The 23975-nt window shown below is 49.6% G+C and overlaps 2 protein-coding genes across 3 annotated transcripts in view; one reads left to right on the forward strand and one right to left on the reverse strand.

Moving 5' to 3' along the window:
* The window catches only part of LOC142468138 (uncharacterized), a 29121-nt gene extending 5314 nt beyond the window's left edge, over positions 1–23807 (reverse strand). Inside the window, 1 exon segment of the mRNA XM_075574303.1 lies at positions 23592–23807. The gene's annotated coding sequence lies outside the window, so the exon portion shown is untranslated.
* Positions 1–23975, forward strand: part of LOC142468238 (uncharacterized) — a 407600-nt gene that overhangs the window by 216019 nt on the left and 167606 nt on the right. The window lies entirely within an intron of this gene.

The following is a 23975-nucleotide window of genomic DNA, read 5'->3' on the forward strand; positions in this document are numbered from 1 at the left end:
TTCCCACCCTCTCTCCTCTCTCTCCCACCCTCTCTCTCTCTCCCACCCTCTCCTCTCTCTCTCCCACCCTCTCTCTCTCTCTCTCCCACCCTCTCTCTCTCTCTCTCCCACCCTCTCTCTCTCTCTCCCACCCTCTCTCTCTCTCTCCCACCCTCTCTCTCTCTCCCACCCTCTCTCTCTCTCTCCCACCCCTCTCTCTCTCTCTCCCACCCTCTCTCTCTCTCTCCCACCCTCTCTCTCTCTCTCTCCCACCCTCTCTCTCTCTCTCCCCACCCTCTCTCTCTCTCCCACCCTCTCTCTCTCTCCCACCCTCTCTCTCTCTCTCTCTCATATTAGGAACATTTTGTATGGAGCAGAATAATTAGCACAGGGAAAATAACAGGAAAATAAAGTCCATCATAAGTACAATTATTCACATATTTAATCTACATTCTTAATCATTGTTTTATCTCCCTTACTGTGCCCCACTCCCCCCATCACTGTGCCTCTCTCCCCCTCCCCTCAATGTGCCTCCCTCCCCCCCATCACTGTGCCTCCCTCCCCCTCCCCTCACTGTGCCACTCTCCCCTCCCCCTCACTGTGCCTCTCTCCCTCCCCATGCCTCTCCCCCCTCCCCTCACTTTGCCTCTCTCCCCTCCCCTCACAACAAAAGTCCACGTACTGAGGTGAAAACCAGTCCCAGAAAATCAAACAAACAAGACATCGTTCCAGATAATAATATGTTCTTGTATAGCGCTGCTAATTGTACGCAGCGCTTTACAGAGACATTTTGCAGGCACAGGTCCCTGCACCTTAGAGCTTACAATCTATGTATTTTGGTGCCTGAGGCACAGGGAGATAAAGTGACTTGCCCAAGGTCATAAGGAGCCGACACCGGGAATTGAACCAGGCTCCCCTGCAGCAATCTCAGTGTCAGTCAGTGTCTTTACTCACTGAGCCGCTCCTTCATTGTATTTGGATACAGGCCCATATTTATCCATCCAATTGTGAGTGTATCTCTTACCATCCACACGTGACACTTTATTAGACACACTACTCTGTGTTTCCCCCTCTCTCTTTTCTGCGCCTAGGTCAATCTTTTGCAAAATATCTCCATCTCTATCAAGAAGAAAGAAGCGCCAGCTCCATAGCATAATACTGAATGCAAAATGTATTAAACAGGAGAGTAGTCACCAGGACTTGCACTCACATAATGGGTAAAAGAAACATTCAGTGGAGAGAAAGCTGTAATCAGACTCATCAGCTGGGGAGCGGATCTGAAGGTACTACACAGACGCTGATTGCCAGTTGTCTTTGCCTCAGGGTGTACTCACCCGAGATGGTTGAGGTTCACAGCAGGGCCTCCTTAGTCTCCCCGTTGCCAACGATGTAGTGCTCACCTCACCGGCGTCACCGATACACCACGGCTTGTTTCAGGAACAGAGTCACCTCTCAGCACTTGATTCGCTCCTTCATGTTTGGTCACGTGAGTGACTCTCTCAGGGGAGGATTGGCTCACAGCCAATCCAGCAGTGATGGGGTTAAATAGTCAGTATTGCCACACAAGACAGCACAGAATTTAAAGATCAGCTGTCGCCCATAATTGCTGAGAGTGAGCTTAAGACTCCGGCCCCAGTGCCGGCGCTGCCCGCGCCTGCACGGCTGGTGGCGTGTGCAGCCGAATTCCCCGGTCTGCAGGTGGGAGAGGGGGGGGCGTGACATGAGCACTTCCATGACATCACCCAGCAGGTTCGCCCTCATTGGCTGAACCGCCGGGGACATGTCCTAGCGCTCCTTTGCTAGATCTAAACACTATTTTAATGAGCCTGAAAAACTCTCCACGCGGCGGTGTGACGGGAGCTTTGAGACAGGCTATTAATAATACACCACCAAAATATAACTGGGTTGAACTGGACGAGGCTTAGATATGATAAAATATGATGATAAAATATAATTTATTCCTTGAAAAAGGTGAACACATTATTATATATATATATATATATATATGTAACGGGTATTCCCTCTTGTCTGACACACCCCAATCTTATATTGGCCCGTGTGGTCTAACCAGCCCCCATTACATGGTCGTGTCTGGTGGTGCACCTGTAGGCAACAGGGCTCCTGAGTCTCCCGCATGATGGTGTTTGGGGATTGTCATCCAGACAGGCAGCTGAGGTAGTGGGTGCGAGTCCTACCTATATCACGTGCAGCGCCTCCACCTCATCAGGATCTGTGCGTCCGCAGGGAGATTGTCCTGATGAGGAACTCCTTCTTGGTGGTGCCTTCCACTGGAGAGTAACTTCACACTCACACAGTGGGGTTGTCTTTGAACAGGGCATCTTTATTGATGATGAAGCAAACTGCCCCCTTGCAGCGATCAGCTCAGCCGCACAACTTGCCGTACTGTCCCTTGAAAAGGTACGCCCTCCCAATGGAGTGGGATCCCCTCTCCCCGCAGGGAGATCACCCCTGTGCCAGGTCTCTGGACACAGTGTGGCCTCTGTCAGGCTTGATGTAGAAGCGGGCCACTAGTTACTGCACTAGTGGGCCCTTCTTTTCCCAAGTCTCAATACAGACTTATTCCTTCAACTCCCTCCTACACAGAGAACCCTAATTTTGGGCAGTGCTGTGCCTTATATACCTCAGGAGGCAGGCACATCTCTGATGTCACTAACGGAGGACTCAGAGTATGTAGTCACTCCCATCCATACATAGGGCACCTCACCAGGGTGTGAGGGCAAACCTCCATGATTACTGCTGGCATCCCTATAACTTACCAGGTTTACTGCCAGCAGGAGAGACAACTGCAGACCATTTTACAGCATGACTACAATCTCCCCCTAGTGAATCCCCACCCTCCCGGCTGGGACCTAAATTTGGTGTACCTTTTTCCAGGAAGCAGTGTAAAATGGAACACATAATTAATCAAAACAACATTACTGTTTTTATAATTAACAATGTAGCGCTCACTGTCCAGCAGGGAGCACTTATCTTAGAAACAGACCTCACTATTCTGTCTGCCTAATAATAGTGGCGAGGATCTGGTTCTTCTTCACCTCCCTACCTGCCATATCGGTTACAGTGATACTATATTCCTGGGGCAAGCCACTCTCAGGTCTATATACAGCCTTGTGCATGTATATACTGCGCCCGATGCTCCATACTCGCATTAGCTGGCCGATCCTCTCTTCTGCTCTGCGCCCAGTAATCGCACCCCCTTTATTCACCATATACATCTCTATGGTTTTTCTTAGCCACCCATCCCTCTGATCCTCTATCTCCTGCATGAGGGGTTCGGGGACATAGGGGTACTCTAACCCGTGTGAGTTTTTGTACTTGGCTACATGGCCCTTTCCGCTCGGCTGGCCCAGATCAATTTGGTGTTACCCGATCTCCCTGGCAGCACCCATGACAGGGGTTCGTCCGGTTCTGCTGGATCTTCCAATTTACTGGGACCCAATGGCTCTATTAGCCCTCGACTAATATCGTACCATCGGTCCTGCATGGCTTTCAACCGATCATCCCCAGTGAACTCTCCTTTGGCACTCCAATAGTCTACCACCCCATCTCGCTCTAAGATTAACCTGGTTCTATCTAGCCAGGCCTCGTATCCCTCAAATAAGGGGGCCCACCATCGGTCCTCCTTAATCTCTTCCAGGGACGTCTCGGCCAAATCTTCCCCTTCTGGTACATCCCCTGAGGATATGCCGGAAGTACATTCAGACTGGGCCTGATACTCTGATCCCTTTTTCTGGCTACCAATAGTAACACTGACAGTACTGGGACAGTCACTGGAAACTGACACCTGCCGAGTGTACCTCCCACCGCCCACCGACCCCATCATCGGATGTCACATAGTCCATCGGAGGTGACCCGGGAATCCCCTGACATCCCTAAGCTCGAGGATGAACCAAAGGTAAAGGTGACTGGGGCCGGGGCATTAACTAGGGCCTTGGGTCTAGGTAGGGCCTGGGATTGGGCATAGGGCCGGACAGCCGGTATTCGCGGGGCTACGACCCGCTCTTCACCGCTACCTGGTACGGTGCCACCGCATGGGCTCTCCGCTTCTCCGGTCGCACTGCTCTCTGGCTTCCGCATCGATCGCCCGCTCCTCTTCGACTTAGACGATCGGCTGACACTGCTCGATCGAGGAGGCGCAGTCATCTCCCAATCGGCTCCGCTCTGCCCGCCGGAAGCGACGCCTTGACACGCACGTGTCTCGTCGCCATCTTGTGTTGGGTCCCCAAGCGAGACCTCTTCCACCCACCACGACATCCGGCAACGCCTTCTTCCGCTGTGGCCCCGCTTGGGCCTGGCACCGTCCCTCCTCCGCCGTCGCCACCCTCGGAGCCTGGTAAAAGCAGGGACTTTGCTTACCGCTCCGTGGTGTCGGGGTGGATCTGCCGCCATCGGAACCGTTGGTCACCACGGCCGTGGGACTTCGCCACTCGGGTTGCCGCTGTATGGGCGACACTCTGCTCCGTTCACTACCGACACAGGTGAGTGGCACTCGCTTGATTGTACTGCTGCTGTGGCTCACCGGCGGTCGGGTCGTCACCGCGGTAGGACTTGCAGATTCCTCGTCCGAGGACCCCAACTTTGCGTCAGGGCGGGGCATTCCGCTCGGTGATCGGCGGTGAGCCTCCCTTTTATCACCGCGTCAGTGACCGTTTCTCTCGTCCGGCTCAGCCTTGATGGCCGGGCCCGACCCCCTTTCTCCGGGATCCGTAGACTCCCACCAGAGCGCACCGGGGAGTTCCGCCGACAGCATGGCTACATCTCCCGCGGCCTCTACTGCCTGGACGAATGTGGGCATTGGCCACAGATACTGCAGTCCACATTGTGCGCATCGCGCTGTAGAGCTCACAGCACCATCCGGCAGGCGACACTGCAGGCAGGCATGCCACTGTCTCTGTACCCGCCACTCAAAGTATCAGGAAGCCTCCTGGAGCCGAGTAGGGATGGGTAGATATCAGTGACCCTTCTTCCGATTTGCAAGCCATAGTCACTATAGGAGGCACTCTCACTAGTGGTCTGGTCTGTTCTCTGGTTCCTCGCAACTGAAGTGCAGGGGCTGGTTTGCCAACCCCTCCTCCAGCTTTCTCCATCCGCATCCGCCAAAACTGGAAACCACTCCCCCTGGTTGAGATTAGGGGGAGGTCCCTTAAATTTGTAGGATGACCCAGCATAGGGGCTAAGTTAGTCATAGTCCATGAGGGCGCGGCTCCAACTTTCACGCCATACTCCCCATCAGGGTGGGGTTTTCCTGTTGGCGCCACTCCTGGCCAACTCTCTGCAAGTTGAGCATTTGCAACATTTTCTGCAACTGGCCCACGCGGTTTCCCAGGGAAGCGGGAACCGCCATCTTAGATTGCAATGTCAATCTTGTTCACGGTTGAGGTAGCTTTTGAAAGTTTGTACGTCGAATGACAAGCAAGTCCATTATGTTCCTCATATCTCCCAACAATGTCCTCCTCACTGTCCTCAGGATTACTATCCCAAGGTCCTAAGCAGGACCAACACGGCGCAGCCACTGCTTTCACGCCACTCCACAGCAGGCTCACAAAAGTCTCTTCTGTAGCTTGCTCTTCACCCGCACACATGCCATGTACGCTCTCTCCTTCAGCCTCCGTCCGCCATCTTGGACCTTCCGCACCGCGCGGATCCTCCAATTTTGCGGTCGCCATTCGGGTAGTAATACTGCTGGCATCCCTATAACTTACCAGGGTTTACTGCCAGAAGGAGAGACAACTGCAGACCATTTTACAGCATGGCTACATATACATACATTTTCTCTTTTTTCTACATTAAATATAGTTTCTAGATATATATCTATATATGAGGTTAACAGTTGGACTTGTGTTATATGTATGTATGTTTGCTAAGCGCCACTCCCATAGGCTGATATTGTGTCCAGGAAGGGTACATAACTATTGCCATGGGAAATGTTAGACCAACCCCCTGAGGAAGTGTCATTCTGACACGAAACGCGTCGCAGTGAGGTCACAGGCAGCGACAGAGGGATCGTGACGATGAACTCCGGAAGCTGCGCACCCACACTCACCCACGAGGGCTCCGTTGGAGTTATTGGGTTGGCTGATATTTCATCACGTAAGCCCCAGCTCTCCGTTCTTTAAGATCTTTGGACTGAACGAGTGCCTTGGGTAACCGAGGCCTCCCCTCTGGTAGTGTTGTGTGACTATTTGGATATTTTAATCCTGTCTTAATTTTAAGGATGTTGTACATGTATTATTGTGTACATATAAATTGTGTTTAAAGTATATACTGTCTCTGTGTTTTCTCTCATGCGCCCCTTTTTGTTTTATTGTATGTGGATATTGTCCCGCTGATCAGGGGAGATTGGGAGCTGCAGGGAGGATCACATAGGCAGTGAGGAGAGGGGAAAGCGGAGGACAGCGCACACTAAATTCATTTCAAGTTTATTTTTCTCCACTTGTGTGCTCAATCTAGTTCCCCAAAATATAAAATTGTTGATCAGGTCAGTTCACCATGACAGGCTTATACTTACTGGTGGCAGCGGTGGGATACTGATTGAGCCTATATTGCAGTTTCCTGCGGGGCTCTGTAATATAGTGAGGACCTCGTGGCTTGCGAGCTCCTCAGACCTGTGGCAACTTACACACACTTCCAAAGAGCACGAGATAATTCACTGGTCTCTGGAACCATACCCCAATGGCACCACGAGTCCACACTCAGGAAGGTTTTGTACCTGGAACCGGGAGAGATGTGTGGGGTACGGTTTCACGTCAGACGGTCGGTCCAAGAGTCAGCTGGAGGAGGACTTTGAAGAAAATGAGGGCAGGATGGCCCCACCAGCTGCTGTGACAGCAGACGGTACTCAAACCGGAGTGCAGGAGGTCCCTCCAGCTCCGGGGCTGCAAGGACAGGGGAAGGATGTCCGTGACCACCTGGAAGAGGGTGGCGTGGTGCCAGGGGGTGCAGATGGGTTAGTTGCTGCGGCGACGGAACTTGCTACCTCTGAACTCATTGCACTCCTCACCGCCTGGGGAGAAGGGGTTAGCTATGAACAGCGGGTACAGGTCCTGTCGATAGAGCACTTGGAAGGACCCCTCACTCTCACCTTGTCAGCGGGAAACAGGACGTTCCCAGAGTAACTGCTGTGGAAGCAGCAGAGCCAGCAAATGAATATGTAACCAGCAGAGCCTTGGTGAACAACGTAGCAGTCCCCAGAGAGACAGCCATTCCAGCTAGAGGGGACCTGTCTGCACCTCAGTGGACTCCCAAACAAACAGTGGGCAGCAACACGCCCTATACTGGGGAGTTCAAGCTTGAGAGACGGTGCTATTATTGCCACAAGGTGGGCCACATCCGGCCACATTGCCCGGACCGTGAGCTGTCTGGGGGACCCCATCAGGGGCAACATTCACTAGCTGTGGGGCCAGTAGCCCGTGTCCGAGGAAGCAAGCACAGCCATGGAGCCAACCCCCAGAGGGACGTCCCATGGAGACCCTGCCCTTGTCTCCTCAGAACCAGCAGTGATCGGAGGATATCCAGTTGCACCAGTCGAGGTGCGGCCTGCTGATGTCCTGAGCAGGCACCCACAGAGGGTTACCTTTGGTGACCAGCAAGCAGGCAGCTTGCCAGATTTGGGTGCTGCTATTATTCTGGCGCAGCCAGAGGAGTTGCTCCCGGGCACCGAGGTGCAAGGAACCATGCCTGAGGGAGGGCTGCGGTCATTCCAGGGGGCCCCGATCATTTTGGAGGGAGGCACCAATCATGGCATGAGGGAGGTGGGGGTTTTGTCCAGGGTAACTGCTGAGGTGCGCCTTAGCAATGACCTGTAACCTGCGTTCTGTATGTTTGCTGCGGAATTGCCTGCTGTGGAGGCGATTCCTAAGAGCCTGTCATCAGGGATCACAGCAGAAGCAGCCCCTGTCCCCCCTGCATTTGGCGGGTTCAAGCAGTCCCTGAGGAGACCAGACAGGTAGGCCAGACTACTGAGTCGCGACCAGTGACTGACTTACTGAGAAAAAACAAGTGATAGACGGCACTCAAAAAATAAGATAATCTCACGCAGGTTGCAGGGTGCAAATAAAGGAACAAAAAGAAGGACCCAATTCCTCCTAAATAATTACAGCGCAGTAATAATAGTTCCAGCGCTCAGTGACTGGGAGAAGGAATCTCAAAAGTAGGTAATTGCCAAATCAAAAAGATATTTAATGTCAACACAAGTCAAACCCACGGAGCGATGTGACCAACACAAAAGCGTCTAAAATACATACTGCAAAAAAACATAGTATGCAAAAAACAGAATATCACACAATGGGAGGTGGGGGTGGGGTGGAGGGAGCAACAAGGGGGGCAACAAAATGGGGATAAGCAGGGGGGCAATGTTTCAGGGATAAACCCCTTCCTCAGGCCCGTTCCCTCAGGACCCCGAAAGGGGACACAGAGGTACTTCCCTTCCCCAAAACAATGAAACAGCAACCCTAGCAGATTAAGCACACAAAGCACCTCTAAGTAATCAATCTAAGGCTGCGGTCCCAGTACAGCCTGTGCGCACGGTGCGGTGTGCACAGTGCGTGTAAGCACCACCCCTCAATGGGGCTGGGCCCTCTACGCACCGTCACGCAGAAGGTGCAACCGCGCCGTGCGGCAGGATTTTTCACAACTCAATAAAATTGAGTTTACTCCTAGCGACGGAGGCGTGACCACGCCCCCACCGGCGGTTCACCCAATGAGGGCGAACCAGCCGCGTGACGTAATGGCCACGCCCCCGCAAATCCCCGACCACGCCCCCTCCCGTCGCAAGATTCTCTTCTCCTCACAGACCGCAGATCGCGGTTAGCGCTTTGACACGCGCCGCCTCCCCCGCCGGGCGCGCGTGTCACATACATTACTGGGACCGCAGCCTAAGAGTATGACAAAGGAAAAGTAGAGAGAATATAGAGGGTATAGGACATCTAGCATAATCACAAGCACTTCTCCTCTCCTGCTGCAAGGGGGACTGCTGACTGGGACTGAATGAGACCGTATATAAAGGGTAGGGGTGACATCATCATTGGTGGTGTAATTAGTCCAATAGCAGCAGCTGTGTGGGTAATCAACCAAAATCAGGAGCAGCTGAGCCCCTTAACGTCATATGCTAAACACAGTACATGTATCTGATAGGCTGGAATGTCCTCCGGCTTCACTCCTGCTGGGAATGGCCGATCCAGTTCCTTATTCATTCCCCTTGGGGCCATGGTACCTAGGAGCCTGATCCATCTAGATTCCTTCTGGAGTAGCAACCTTTGTGTATCTCCACCATGGCGACTCGTCCTCATGCCATCAATGACCTGGTACCTAAGCTGGCTAGCATTATGCCCAGCTAGTGTGAAGTGATGGGCCACGGGTGCTTCTGGATCACATCTCCGGATGGCAGCCTGGTGCTGTCTAATCCGATCCTTCACCAACTGTGTAGTCTCCCCCACATACCCCATGCCACAAGGACACTTAATCAAATAAATGACATGTCTTGATAAACATGTATAAAAGTCCTTAATCTGAAACCTCTGACCCGTGAGTGGATGTAGAAATACGGAGCCTTCCTGAATACTATTGCACTGGCTACAGCCGAAGCATCTGTAGCACCCAAGTTTAGGTGTTCCCAGAAACATCTGTCTAGGACCCACCTGTAGAGAGGGGGATTGGCCGGTATCAAAGGGGCTGCACCCCCATATGGCCAACCCCTGACCTCACTTGGGAGGCAAGGGGTTAACAGGACTGCGGTCCAGTAATGTATTTTTACCCTACTTCAGCACCCAAATGTGTATTCCCCTGTAACAATGTATCTTCCCCATTCCAGTGTCTGCACCAACACTCACACTGGGATCCATTCGGGAGGAGAAGGGTTAATAGTTAGGAAATGATTATAGCCCTTTGTTCCATGTTCCCGCCTTTACAGGCTCCATTTTGCAGCTCTCCATAGGTCGCCATTGTTGAGGGAGAAAGGGGGTGGCCCGGTATTAAAGGGGTTGCACCCCATATGGCCATCCCCTGACCTCACCAGAGAGACAAGGGGTTAACAGGACTGAGGTCCAGGGATGAAGTTTGCACCTTGTTGTACCTTGAAAATTAATGTTCCCCTGTTCCCATGTTTCATTATAAGCATGTATTTTAATGTTTTAAAGTGCATTTCTGTATCTCCAGTTCTGGAGGTCGCAGAGAGTTGATATTTGGCCAATATGTGTAGTCACTGTAGGCATTAAAAACTGGCAAAGGTCAACCCACTGAGCCCACCAGAATGGAACTTATTAATATGTGTAGATATTAAAGTGTAAATGTATTTTATTTTGGATCTGTTCTGAAAATGCAGACGCCATTTGCTAGGCTAATAGGTCATGAAGGGCAGACGGCTGAGTAGCCTAAGCACGGCAATCAAAAAGTTAACTGCATTGATTGTTACCCAATGTCTAGGGATTAAGTATTAATCAATCAACAAACTCTGTTACCTGAGGGCATGGGTTAGTCTCCACGTTAGGGAGTGGATACAGATAATTGTTCACCAATAGGCTGTATTCAATGTTAGGAATAGGGTTGCACAGGTATATAAACTGTGTCAACCCTACCGTTTTTAGTTGTGCTTCTGATACCATCTTGAATGTCACTGGATTGCTGGAGTTGTGCTTCTGATTCCATCTTGAATGTCACTGGACTGCTGGAGAATTGCTAGTGGATACTTCTCCATCCCCCAACCCTAAGTAAGTGTTACCTTCTTGTCTGTTAATTGTACTATATTGATGTGTTCACCTTATTTAAGGAATAAATTATATTTTATTATATCCAAGCCTCGTTCAGTTCAACCCAGATATTTGGTGTTCATTATATCTTGTCATAAGCTACCGTGACAGCCATGGCAGCTCCATTCAATCCTATGGCGAATCCGGCGATTTGGGCCCGTTTCAGTAGAAGACCTGCAGGTGGCACCCGAGAGGGGAAGCGGCGGTTCCCCATTGTAAGTCAATGGAGCCATTCAATGGGGACACCTCCAGGAACGGGTTGGCAGCCATGCAGACCGCAGAAGCGGATACAAAATCTAAAAAAGAGCTTTTGATCACACTAGGTCAAGTTCACATACAATTGGCGTGGGAAACTTAGTTTCTAGGGCACCCAGTAATAAAATTCTTTTTGCCCCTAGACCCTAGAAACCCCCACACTCGACCACCACCGGGTCCGAGAATAAAGGACCCCCGTAAAGGGTCGCGCTCGCCACGAGGGTCACGCCTTTGACTCTAATGGCGGAAGAGCCGCGAGAAAAAAAACGGCTAAGTCGGGGGGCGTGTCCAGGACGCCGATGAGAACAGTCGTGTAGGAGAGGAGCTCCTCAGACCCCAACATAAAAACAGCGGAATAGGCGCTTTCCCCCCCCCCCCCCAAAAAAAACTCGCAGAAATTGCAATAAACCTCCCTGATTCCATCGGCGGCAAAAATGACGGGCAGACCGAAAGCCCAAACTACCCCGGGAGTCGCAGAATTCTTCTCCCCATCGCAGAGGAGCTCAGAGGCTCTCTCAAAAAATCAAGATGGCGCCGGCTCCACGAGCGCACGCGGGACCAAGCAGGCAGCGACGGAGCGAGACAGCACTGCAACACCTCCACCACCGGAGGAAGGGCACACAAGAGCATACATGCAGGAGATTATATCCTCCATGCTGAACAAGCTCCATACTGCAGGCTGACTTGCGGGCCGCGGTCACGGAACTCAAACAGGAGATATCAGGCCTCACTGAACGCACCACGGCCGTAGAAATTAAGATGGCCGACGCCACGCAGTCCCAAGAGGAGGCGACGAACTAAATATATCGCCTGGGAGCAGAAGAGAGCAGTCTGCGGGACAGTCTTGAAGACCAGGAGAACCGCGACAGACGTCAGAACATTAGAATCCGCGGTATACCGGAATCGGTTCTCCCTGGTCAGCTCAAGCCATAGCTCCTATACTTCTTCAACTCAGTGTGCGCAGACTTCACCCATAAAGACCTGGAGATGGATAGAGCTCACCGCGCCCTCGGCCCGCGGTCTGAAGACCCTAACCGGTCAAGGGAAGTAATAGCCCGCCTCCACAGATATGCCAAAAAAGAGCAAATAATGGAGGCCTGTCGAGCTCAGAAGCCTGTAAAGTTCAACGATGTCCCCCTTCAAATATACAATGACCTGTCCAGACTCACGGTAAACCGGCGCAAAGAAATGAAACCGCTAACTACCCTGCTCCGCGAGAAGGAGGTCAAGTATAAATGGGGATTTCCATTTAAGCTTTCAGTACAAAGGAATGGCAAATACCTTACAATAAGGCTCCCGGAAGATATCCCACAATTTGTAAAGGCACTGGGACTGAGCCTACCTGCAGACTGGAACTCAGGCCCCTCCAGCTCCCAAAGGCTGCACGCGGAGGACCAACCGGTCAGGGCATCAGAGAGACTGGCAGGCCAGAAGCAGCTGCGGGCCAAATAAGAGACCCCTTAGTCCCGCTTAGGCGGCAGCTTACACTTTTTTGCCCCTCCGTTCCTAAACCGCCCCGGTCGGGAGGGGAGGGGACGGGCATACAAAAGCAGAGCGGCGCAAGCTGAGTCCGCCAAGCCACCGCGCAAGCCGCCACTCCACACTCTCTTTCTCCCCCCCCCCCCCAGGCAGAGCGCTGGACCCGCCGGTAACAGTGAGTACATTTGCCCCCACAATGCAACATGGCCCACGGGGACAAAACACAGCCACCCGGGTCTGGCCACTCTGAACTGGCGAAGCGCAAAGAGCCGCTCCACCAAATATGACTCCCAGACTTACACGCATAAAGACTGCGAACACTGTACAAAGTTCAAGGTTGTTCAATGTAAACTCCTTTAGCCCAAAAGGTGCATATGTCCCCCACCCCTCCCCCTTCCCTCTCCCCCCCCCCCCCCTCTTCACGGGCCCCGTATTAAAGTGCTTGTGGTCATGATTGCAAACTCAGGGGGACGAGCATAAAGGCATTCACATATAGGTACCTGAGAGCTCACACTGGATCAATGTTGTACTCAGGACTGTTAGATTCCACCACCAGTTTCAGTTCTTTAAAATCTAAGGCTGTCTCACATTTTAATCTGGTCTTTAACTGTTTCATACGCCCATAATATATATTATCTTTAACTGTGCACGCAATGTCTTGTATATAATGTATACCCTGTTAATTTATGTAACTGTATTTGTAACCATGTATTTTTGTCTTAACTCTGTGCCCAGGACATACTTGAATGCGGTAGCAGTGTGAGCTGGAAAGAGAGAGGGGATACTCTCAGATATATCCACTGACTGTTTATATCTTTCGTCCGGTGAGTGGGCACTCCACCTGGTGCAGCTGAATACTGGTCCCATATTAATTGTCCTAATAATTGTTATATTATTTGTGTTTCATTATTTGTATATGTTTTTTATGTCCAGAGTTTTTAAATCATTTTATTAAATGTTGTTATATTCATCTCACCCTTGATCTCAGCTGATATATAATTAATTATAATTGTTCACATATATGTTGTTTGTTTTTACAGTATTACACTATGTTTTGTGTTTTTTTACATTTCTTTTAAGCACATCTTTACCGCTTGGAATCCACATCGGCCTGTTCATTTATGTAACTGTATTTGTAACCATGTATTTTTGTCTTAACTCTGTGCCCAGGACATACTTGAAAACGAGAGGCATCTCTCAATGTATTACTTCCTGGTAAAATCTTAATATATAAATTCGAATGGTTGGTACTAGCTGCGGTGAATGTGATTGGTCCGTGGCCACCCCGACTCTCATTGGCCAAGAGGTACGCCCTCCCACACGACTCTCATTGGACAAAACTTACAGTGACATCACTGACACACATCTACTTCACTCTCACACACTTGCACTGACAGCATACCCCCACAGAACCCCTGCGGAGTCCTTGGTAAGTTTACATCTCACACTCTCACCCCTGTGTCCATACACACACACACACACACAACCCTGTACACAAACACACAACCCTGTACACTGACTCCTGTGTACACTAACACACACAGTCACTGTCATCCCATCCCAGATTTAAGTTCATTCATTAACTTTATTAAATACTCTCCCTTTATGCCTTTGTACAAACGCATTATTTGCTATTACAATCTATATATATATACGACAAAATGCACTCCCTATACACACACCGCTCATCCTTACTCCCCTGTGCATGGCCGCAAACCTAGCCACTGTAAAATTATTTTCTAAAATGGCCACTGTGCATGGCCGCACGTTACTTTACATACCCACTTACAAAATACATCTCCCGCTTTCACAATGTAACTCCCGCTTTCACAATTTTCTAATACACATTCAACATCCACACTTCATTACTTTTCTTTATTAAATATCTCCCTATATGCCTTACTACAAACACACACGAAACGCTGTCCCTATACACAAACCGCTCATGCTTACTCCCCTGTGCATGTCCGCACGTTACTTCTCCTACGCACTGTAAATGTCATTTATACAATGGCCGCAACAGCAACTCATTTACCTTACATTTACATTACACTATCTCCCGCTTTGCAAATTTTCAAACCTTTAAGTTCATTACTTAACTTTAATAAATACTCTCACTTTATGCCTTTGTACAAACTCATTATTTGCTATTACAATCTATATGTATACGACAAAACGCACTCCCTATACACACACCGCTCATCCTTACTCCCCTGTGCATGGCTGCAAAACTAGCCACTGTAAAAAAACATTCTAAAATGGCCGCTGTGCATGGCCGCACGTTACTTAACCTACGCACTTACTAAATAATTATATACTAAAATGGCCGCTGTGCATGGCCGCACGTTCATTTACATACGCACTTACTAAACATTTACACAAATGGCCGCTACACAAACTTACAAATATTTACTTACATTTACATGCTACAATATCCCGCTTTCAATATTTCAACATGTTTTTAATACTTACTTTTCACCCTCTCCTCTCTTTACATAATTACATCAACACTTTTACAATATCTCCCGTTTTCTATATCTTCACGATCCTCTATAAACCATATCATTCCTATTTACATTGCTTTAAACATCCATACACTATTCACATACATTCATACGAAACACTATACCTTCATTTACACAACATCTACACACACACGTTACTTTACCTCGCCACTGTCAATTTCATTTCTAAAATGCCCGCTCTGCATTCCCGCACATTACTTTACCTACGCGCTTACAATTTTTTTTCACAAATGCCCCAACACCAACTGACATCTGCGCTCCGCACCACCATATCCCTAGCCAAACCCTTTCTCCATACGCTCTTGCACAACACGCATGTGTCTCAAAAATAAAACTTTATTGTTTACATTCTTTGCATGTAAATTTCACTAAATTACCTACTCATATGCCACACACCCCACCCTTCCTCTTAACAACCACCATTCGTCTTACTACTGCCACCAACCTTACTCTTTACCCCCAACAACTCCAACCACCCTTCCTCTTTACTACCCCCACACAAACTTCCTTTTTCAAACCAACCCCCACCCACCCTTCCTCTTTCCCCACCCACCCTTCCTCTTTCCCCCCCCCCACCCTTCCTCTTTCCCCCCCCCCACCCTTCCTCTTTCCCCCCCCCCCCCACCCTTCCTCTTTCCCCCCCCCACCCTTCCTCTTTCCCCCCCCCACCCTTCCTCTTTCCCCCCCCCCACCCTTCCTCTTTCCCCACCCACCCTTCCTCTTTCTCCACCCACCCTTCCTCTTTCCCCCCCCCACCCTTCCTCTTTCCCCACCATCCTTCCTCTTCCCCCCCCACCCACCCTTCTCTTTCCACCACCCCAGCACCCTTCTCTTTCCACCCCACCCACCCTTCTCTTCCCCCCCCCTTCTCTTTCCCCCCCCCACCCACCCTTCTCTTTCCTCCCCTCCACCCACCCTTCTCTTTCCCCCCCCACCCACCCTTCTCTTTCCCCCAACCCCACACACCCTTCTCTTTCCCACCACCCAACCCACCCTTCTCTTTCCCCCCCCCCCCCCCCACACCCACCCTACTCACCCCCCACCCACCCTTCTCTTTCCCCGCCCACCCATCCTTCTCTTTCAACCCCACCCAACCTTCTCTTTCCCCCCCCCAACCTTCTCTTTCCCCCCCCACCCACCCTTCTCTTCCCACCCCCCCCACCCACCCTTCCCTTCCCACCCCCCCCACCCACCTCTTCCCACCCCCCAACCCCCACTCACTCTTCTCTTCCCACCCCCCAACCCCCACTCACCCTTATCTTTCCCACCCCCCACGCACCCCTCTTTCCCACCACCCCACCCACCCTTCTCTTTCACCACCCCCCACCCAACCTTCTCTTCCCCCCCCCCCACCCACCCTTCTCTTCCGACCCCCAACACACCCTTCTCTTCCCCCCCCACCCACCCTTCTCTTTCCACCCCCCACCTACCCACCCTTCTCTTTCCCCCCCCACCCACCCTTCCCTTTAACCCTTCTCTTTGCCCCCATCCACCCTTCTCTTTCCCCCCCCCACCCACCCTTCCCTTTAACCCTTCTCTTTCCCCCCACCCACCCTTCTCTTTCCCACCCCCCCACCCACCCTTCTCTTTCCCACCCCCTCACCCACCCTTCTCTTTCCCACCCCCCTACCCACCCTTCTCTTTACCAACCCCACCACCCACCCTTCACTTTACCACCCCCATCACCCACCCTTCTCTTTCACCCACCCCCAGCCACCCACCCTTCACTTTACCACCCCCATCACCCACCCTTCTCTTTCACCCACCCCCAGCCACCCTTCTCTTTCACCCACCCCCACCCACCCTTCTCTTTCCCACCCCCCCACCCACCCTTCTCTTTCCCACCCCCCCACCCACCCTTCTCTTCCCCCCCCCCACCCACCCTTCTCTTCCCCCCCCCCACCCACCCTTCTCTTTCCCACCCCCACCCACCCTTCTCTTTACCACCCCCACCACCCACCCTTCACTTTACCACCCCCATCACCCACCCTTCTCTTTCACCCACCCCCAGCCACCCACCCTTCACTTTACCACCCCCATCACCCACCCTTCTCTTTCACCCACCCCCAGCCACCCTTCTCTTTCACCCACCCACCCCCACCCTTCTCTTTCCCACCTTCTCTTCCCCCCCCCCCACCCACCCTTCTCTTTTCCCCCCCACCCATACTTCTCTTTCCCTCCCCCCCACCCACCCACCCTTCTCTTTCCCACCCCCCCACCCACCCACCCTTCTCTTTCCCACCTCCCCACCCACCCACCCTTCTCTTTCCCACCCCCCCTTCTCTTTACCACCCCCACCACCCACCCTTCACTTTACCACCCCCACCACCCCCCCTTCACTTTACCACCCCCACCACCCACCCTTCACTTTACCACCCACCCTTCACTTTACCACCCCCACCACCCACCCTTCTCTTTCACCCACACCCACCCTTCTCTTTCACCCACCCCCACCCTTCTCTTTCCCCCCCCCCCACCCACCCTTCTCTTCCCCCCCCCACCCACCCTTCTCTTTCCCTCCCCCCCCACCCTTCTCTTTCCCTCCCCCCCCACCCACCCTTCTCTTTCCCTCCCCCCCCACCCACCCTTCTCTTTCCCTCCCCCACACCCACCCTTCTCTTTCCCTCCCCCACCCACCCACCCTTCTCTTTCCCCCCACCCACCCGCCCTTCTCTTTCAACCCCCCACCCATCCCTTCTCTTTACCCCCCCACCCATCCCTTCTCTTTACCCCACCCACCCAACCACCCTTCTCTTTCCCCCCCAACCCACCCTTCTCTTTCCCCCCCAACCCACCCTTCTCTTTCCCCCCCAACCCACCCTTCTCTTTCCCCCCACCAACCCACCCTTCTCTTTCCACCCCCCACCCACCCTTCTCTTTCAACCCCTGATTGCCAATTTTTGGAGTCAGGAGGAATTAATTTTTACCCTTTATAGGGTTTTTTGTTTGCCTTCCTCTGGATCAATACCTATGTTGACACATACAATTAAATTTATGTTCTACACTTGCATTTACTATCAGTTCCCTACATATTTCTATACAATTTTTTTCTTCTTCATCAACAATATAAAAAATACTTACAATAAAAATTTTGTACAATTATTATGTATTACTCAACCTATTTATGTTCAATATATGTGCTAGGTATGTTATACTTTCATTACATTTTGTTCATATACTTTTTATTCTATACATTATTTTGTTTTATCTATTTACTTTCCGGGCAACGCCGGGTCTATCAGCTAGTTTAAAACAAAAAATATCAAGGTAGTTGCCGACCTCCTGAGCTTAGGGCAGTTCCTGAGTTTCCAAAATTTACAAACCAAATATGAATGTTTGAATGTTTTCAAATACCTACAAATGCGGCACTTTATTCAAACATTATCCCCAACGTTGGAATTTCCCCCTCTCACTGGCTTCGAGCAGCTATGTAGAGAAACAGGCCACCAGAAAGGTCTCATAACGCAAATTTGTGCAGAGCTAGAGAGGGCAATAGAAGCCCCCACCCATGAATATATTCTGCATTGGGCAGAAGAATTGAATATAGTTATAGACCGAGAGGATTTGGAAAGTATTTGGGAGACAGCCTCAGGAACTTCCATATGTACCACAATCAAAGAAAACATATATAAAATACTGTTTCGCTGGTATCTCACTCCAGTTAGAATAAATCAAATTTACCCCCTGGATTCCGATCTATGTTGGAGAAGCTGCGGTCAAAAGGGGGACATGGCCCATATCTGGTGGACATGTCCGGAAATTCAGAAATACTGGGAAACTATACAAAAATTAATAGAAGAGGTCACAGACCTCACAATACCCATTGACCCGCTGACCTACCTGTTGGCCAGGCCCTTAGATACACTGGACCGACCAACAGGCAAATTAGTCTCCTTTATTCTCAAAGCGGCTAGGTGTGCGGTGGCAGCCGCCTGGAAGAAGGTGTCTCCCCCAACGAAACAAACGGTAAAAAAGAGGGTGCAAGAGGTGATGGAAATGGAGAGACTGTCAGCCTTTCTAAAAAGGTCCACTGCCTCTTTCTATAACATATGGGACTCATGGCTGACCCATATGGAACTCCAACGCTGAACCACCTCCCAAAAATAAATAAAAAAAGGAGCTAAGACAGGACAGGGACCCCAGTAATGGAGGCTGAGGAGAAGTTCAACCGGTTCTGTTCAACCTAGAGGGCTGAGATTCGGCCACCATGTAGTCCTAGTTCCGGCAGGATTGCACGACAAATACAGACCCTCCCGGGGCAACAGAACGGAGTCAGGGTAATTGCAAAGTTTGGGTTTCTGCCATTGACTTGCCTGGCGGAAAAAAGCCTCGTGTTCCAAAAGGGTTTCTAAACTGTAATTTTGTGTCTTCGGTCCAGTGGGCCGCAGCGAGCTGAAACTTGGCCACCATGGAGAGTCCCCTCCGGCATGAGGGTCTGGCAAGTTTCAGCCCGCTCGGCCCAGCCGAACGACTTATTTTAATATATATATAGATATTGAAAAATGTACTGTGTTTCAAAGCGGGGATAAAAGCCCACGAAAGTTACCGGCTCTGTTTAATGTAAATGCTCAGGGGGGCGACCCATTGTCTACAACAGACCCCCTGATCAAAGGCTCAGCCACTCTGGCTGTATACATTAGGGCGGAGAAACACAGGGCTTGAGTGGTCTGTAAGTGCTGTAATTCACACTTACAGACAAAGGATTTCCTGACCAAATTCAGGTCTGGTAGACTTGTAGGTGTATACGTATGTTTACCCCCGCTTCAGCTTTACTATAGAACAATGAAACTGGTGCTGCAAAGGGCGTATAACTTAATACATAGTGGACAGACAGAGCCCCTGTAGATAGCACTCTGTTTCTGTATGAATTGGTGATTTATTTAAAATAAACTTTATTAATTGACAATATCGTTAAAATATTGGGGTTTAAACATGATTAAATGATGCCAAGTGTGCTAACTCTATGGATAGGTGTATCCAGAGGAGTATACAATGGTGTATTAATGCCCAGTGTTAGGGTAATTCACTGGCCCTAGTGTTCCTATATGGAGAGAATGGGCTAGAGTTGACCACGTGCACGAGCAGAGCCTGAGTTCATGTACACTGACTCAGAGAGATTCAAAGAGTCAGCGTGTCTCAGCCGTGCACAGTAATGGACTGCTGAAAGATCCTACGATCTTAGCAGTCACACATCAGTAAAGCACAGAGAATATCTGGCAGTAAATCACAGTACAAATGCAGGAAGCTGAATGCTAATCCCCAAACACAGCATTTAGCTTAAAGGGGCATACACATTGAGCAAAAACGGCAACCAATCCAGCAATTAACCTCTGGAGTGCCAGACCATTACCACATATGAAGAGCACTACACCAACTAGGAAAGGTCTTTCATAATAGACCGATATTAATACCCTAAAAGGAGCAGTACTCAGCTGTTAATTAGGTAAGTATATACAGAATTTACAGCAGTGCCACTAACTTACCAGTATTGCAAAACTAATACTAGTGTCTATTCTAGCCCTGTTATTACACACTTGGGGATGTACACGTGTTAAGTATCACACCACTTGTATTTAAATACCACCACCCACACATGCTGGTGTTAAAAACTCATAATAGGTGCACATAGACCTAGATCTGTATACACAAGTCTATAATGTACCAATAGCTGCAGCCCAAAAGCAGCTAAGTACAGGTCCAATCAACTAGTGCACCTACTAGTATTTCAATACTGGGGCACTACATCTGTGGTCCACACAGCCGCTACTTTCATTACAAGAACTCTAGCCCATTCTCTCCATATGAGGAACACTAGGGCCAGTGAATTACCCTAACACTGGGCATTAATACACCATTGTATACTCCTCTGGATACACCTATCCATAGGAGTTAGCCACACTTGGCATCATTTAATCATTGTTTTAAACCCCAATATTTTAACGATATTGTCAATTAATAAAGTTATTTTAAATAAATCACCAATTCATACAGAAACAGAGTGCTATCTACAGAGACTTGTAGGTGCCCTGACTTTTGTGTGGGGTTAAAGAAATGAGACCCCAAGGGCCAGAAGTACGCATGGGCCAACTAGCTGGGGGGCATGATCTAACAATGTTCCCACGTTAGCTGGCAAGGAGGGATTGGGTGCAGGATAATTATCCTCCAATGTCTTGCACTCAATGCCAGGGTATAGGACTGAAATCCCATATACACCAGTGTCAGCCCTATGCCCAGTGTCTTCGATTTTACCAACTACTTGATTCCTGATTGCTGTATGAATTGCCAATCCTGTACCTGATTGCTTCATTACCCAACCCTTAAGTAAGTGCTATATCTTGCCTATTATTTGTATCATCTTGTGTGTTCACCTATCTAAGGAATAAACTATCTTATTATATCTAAGTCGTGTTCAATTAAACCCAGATATTTGGTGTATATTATACCCTGTCACAAGTTACCGTGACACCACCCCCCCCCATATCCGCTATACCAAGCGGTCACGTAGGTTCCTGCCCCTTTTATATGAAAATAATGGTGGTTCAGAAAAAATGGGAGCCAAAGTTGGGTCTACATAAGAGAGGCCAATGACGCTTAATTATGTTTTTTATACGTCCACTATTCGTATTGTATGTGGAGACAAAAGGGACTGAAAACGTCTTACTGGGGAGTGCCACAGATGTGATAACGGGCCACATCTCTGCCTTGTTGCGCTGGCTCCTGAGTAGTTCTCTGGGATAGCCTCTTGCTAAAAATGTATTCTGCATATTGTCTAGGCTATCTACAACCAAAGTTGGAGTAGTAATGATGTGCTTAGCCCGCAGAAACTGGCTATATGGTAGGCCTGTGGTGGATGAAAGCTAGAAAGTGCAATAAATTATTACGGTCTGTACTTTTAGAGAACATATCGGACTCTAATGTACCATCCACTAATCTGATTGTGGTATCTAAGAAATTGACCCTAGTGTGATCGTAAGTACATGTGAAACCAATGGTCCTATGTGCAGAATTGATATCTGTGACAAAGTTTAACAATGAAACCACATCACCCTGCCACACCATAAACACGTCGTCAATGAAACGCACCCACATACGCCCATGATCCAGAAATAATGAATGGCGGAATACATGTTCCGTTTCAAATTTGGCCATAAAGATATTGGCGTATGTGGGTGTGACGTTGGAACCCATGGCCGTTCCTTGTGTTTGGACATAATTTATCAAGAAAATAGCACAAGGCTGAAAAACGGAGTCAGTCCCTGCCACAATGGGTCTACCGGGGGGAGATTCCAAGTTTTTATGAATCTTGGGTAATGTATATAATACAGGTGTTATAGGATCCTTTTTGATTAAGAATTATTTTTATTTCTTAGACAATACCCACTCTCAAACAACTGCGTTATTGTTTAGTTGTGTGTCTGTGCTCTATCTGTACTTGTTCAGTGGTTGTGCCATTAATGGTAGTTACACTTACATAAAAAATACACACTAATAAAATGTGTGTATCAAATATTGTGTTACACTTTTTACTTATAGTTTGTTGTCTCTTTTTAGCCTCATTTATATTATTGGGGATTAAATAATCACCTTTAGGCTGTATAGTTAAATGGTTCTACCTTACCCCATCAGGGAGTGAGGGGGTAAGATTAGCTTAGAGGCCTCCAGCTCCGGGGGGCCTGGTCCACGGAAATGGTCCTGTGAGCAGAGCTCTGACCACTGAAGGAGATGCAAGATGTATATGTACACATACATACACATTGTATGTATGTATGCACATTGTATGTATGTATGTACGTATACACACACACACAAACACGCACACACACGTGCAGATTACATGGTTTATTCAGTTCTTATCCCTTAACCAGCTTCTTCACTAGTAGTTTGGTTCCAGTTCTTATATTTCTCATTATGGGCTTTTAAATGTCTGTTACATTGTATATATAAATGTGCGCTAGCGTCCTTTGTTGCCATGGTAACACGCATGATGCACCTGTGGTCTCGTGGCAACGACGCTCGTTATGAGGGGCAGACCTTGCCGTGACACGTGATGTCACAACCCGGAAGCACCGGCAACCAGACACGCGAGGTCTTACCGGCTAATTTGAGACCTCCACACACCTGGAACGGGGCCTCTTAATGGCGTTTTGGCGCCAAGTGTGTGGGGGCGAATGTCAGTGTCACATAAATGTCTGCCTGTTATATTTGTGTAACACTGAGGGGCGATCAGACGGAAGGGCTGCCGCCCGGAAACGTTATTTGTTCCTTTCTGTCTGTAAATATACACTACGGCCCGTAATATAGTGGGCGCGCTTGCTCCGGCGTGCGCGCGCGGCACTTATAATTGGCTGTGGTTAGCCAGCCGCTCTATACTAGGGACGCACTAAGTGACGAGTAAAATACTTTCCCGCAGCTCCGGCGCTGACTCGCGTGCTACATTCAGTTGCTTGCTTGCTGGATAGCGCAGTTGTGGGGATAATAATGCCGCGGCCGTGGGTTTGATCCCACACCGGCCATTCTGCAGCTTTCTTTGCATTTGTTCTGTGTTTTATAAAAGGTTATGAGGATGTAAAAGTTTAAATGATAAACATACCATGAATCGCTCCCTAGGGTCGTCTCAATCAGCGCTGCTCCCTTCCCCCGTTACCACACGAGAACGCTGGGAAATTAAGGGATTTATCTCAGTATAGTGAAATATTAGGAACATTTTGTATGGAGCAGAATAATTAGCACGGGGAAAATAACAGGAAAATAAAGTCCATCATAAGCACAATTATTCACATATTTAATCTACATTCTTAATCATTGTTTTCTCTCCCTCACTCTCTCTGCCTGACTGTGCCTCTCTCCCCTCCCCTCACTGTGCCTCTCTCCCCTCCCTCACTGTGCCTCTCACCCCCCCCCCCCTTCCCTCACTGTGCCTCTCTCTCCCCTCCCCACTGTGCCTCTCTCTCTCCCCTCCCCTCACTGTGCCTCT

The sequence above is a fragment of the Ascaphus truei genome, chromosome 1 (assembly GCF_040206685.1).
Source record: "Ascaphus truei isolate aAscTru1 chromosome 1, aAscTru1.hap1, whole genome shotgun sequence".
In the NCBI taxonomy this organism is placed as follows: Eukaryota; Metazoa; Chordata; class Amphibia; order Anura; family Ascaphidae; genus Ascaphus; species Ascaphus truei.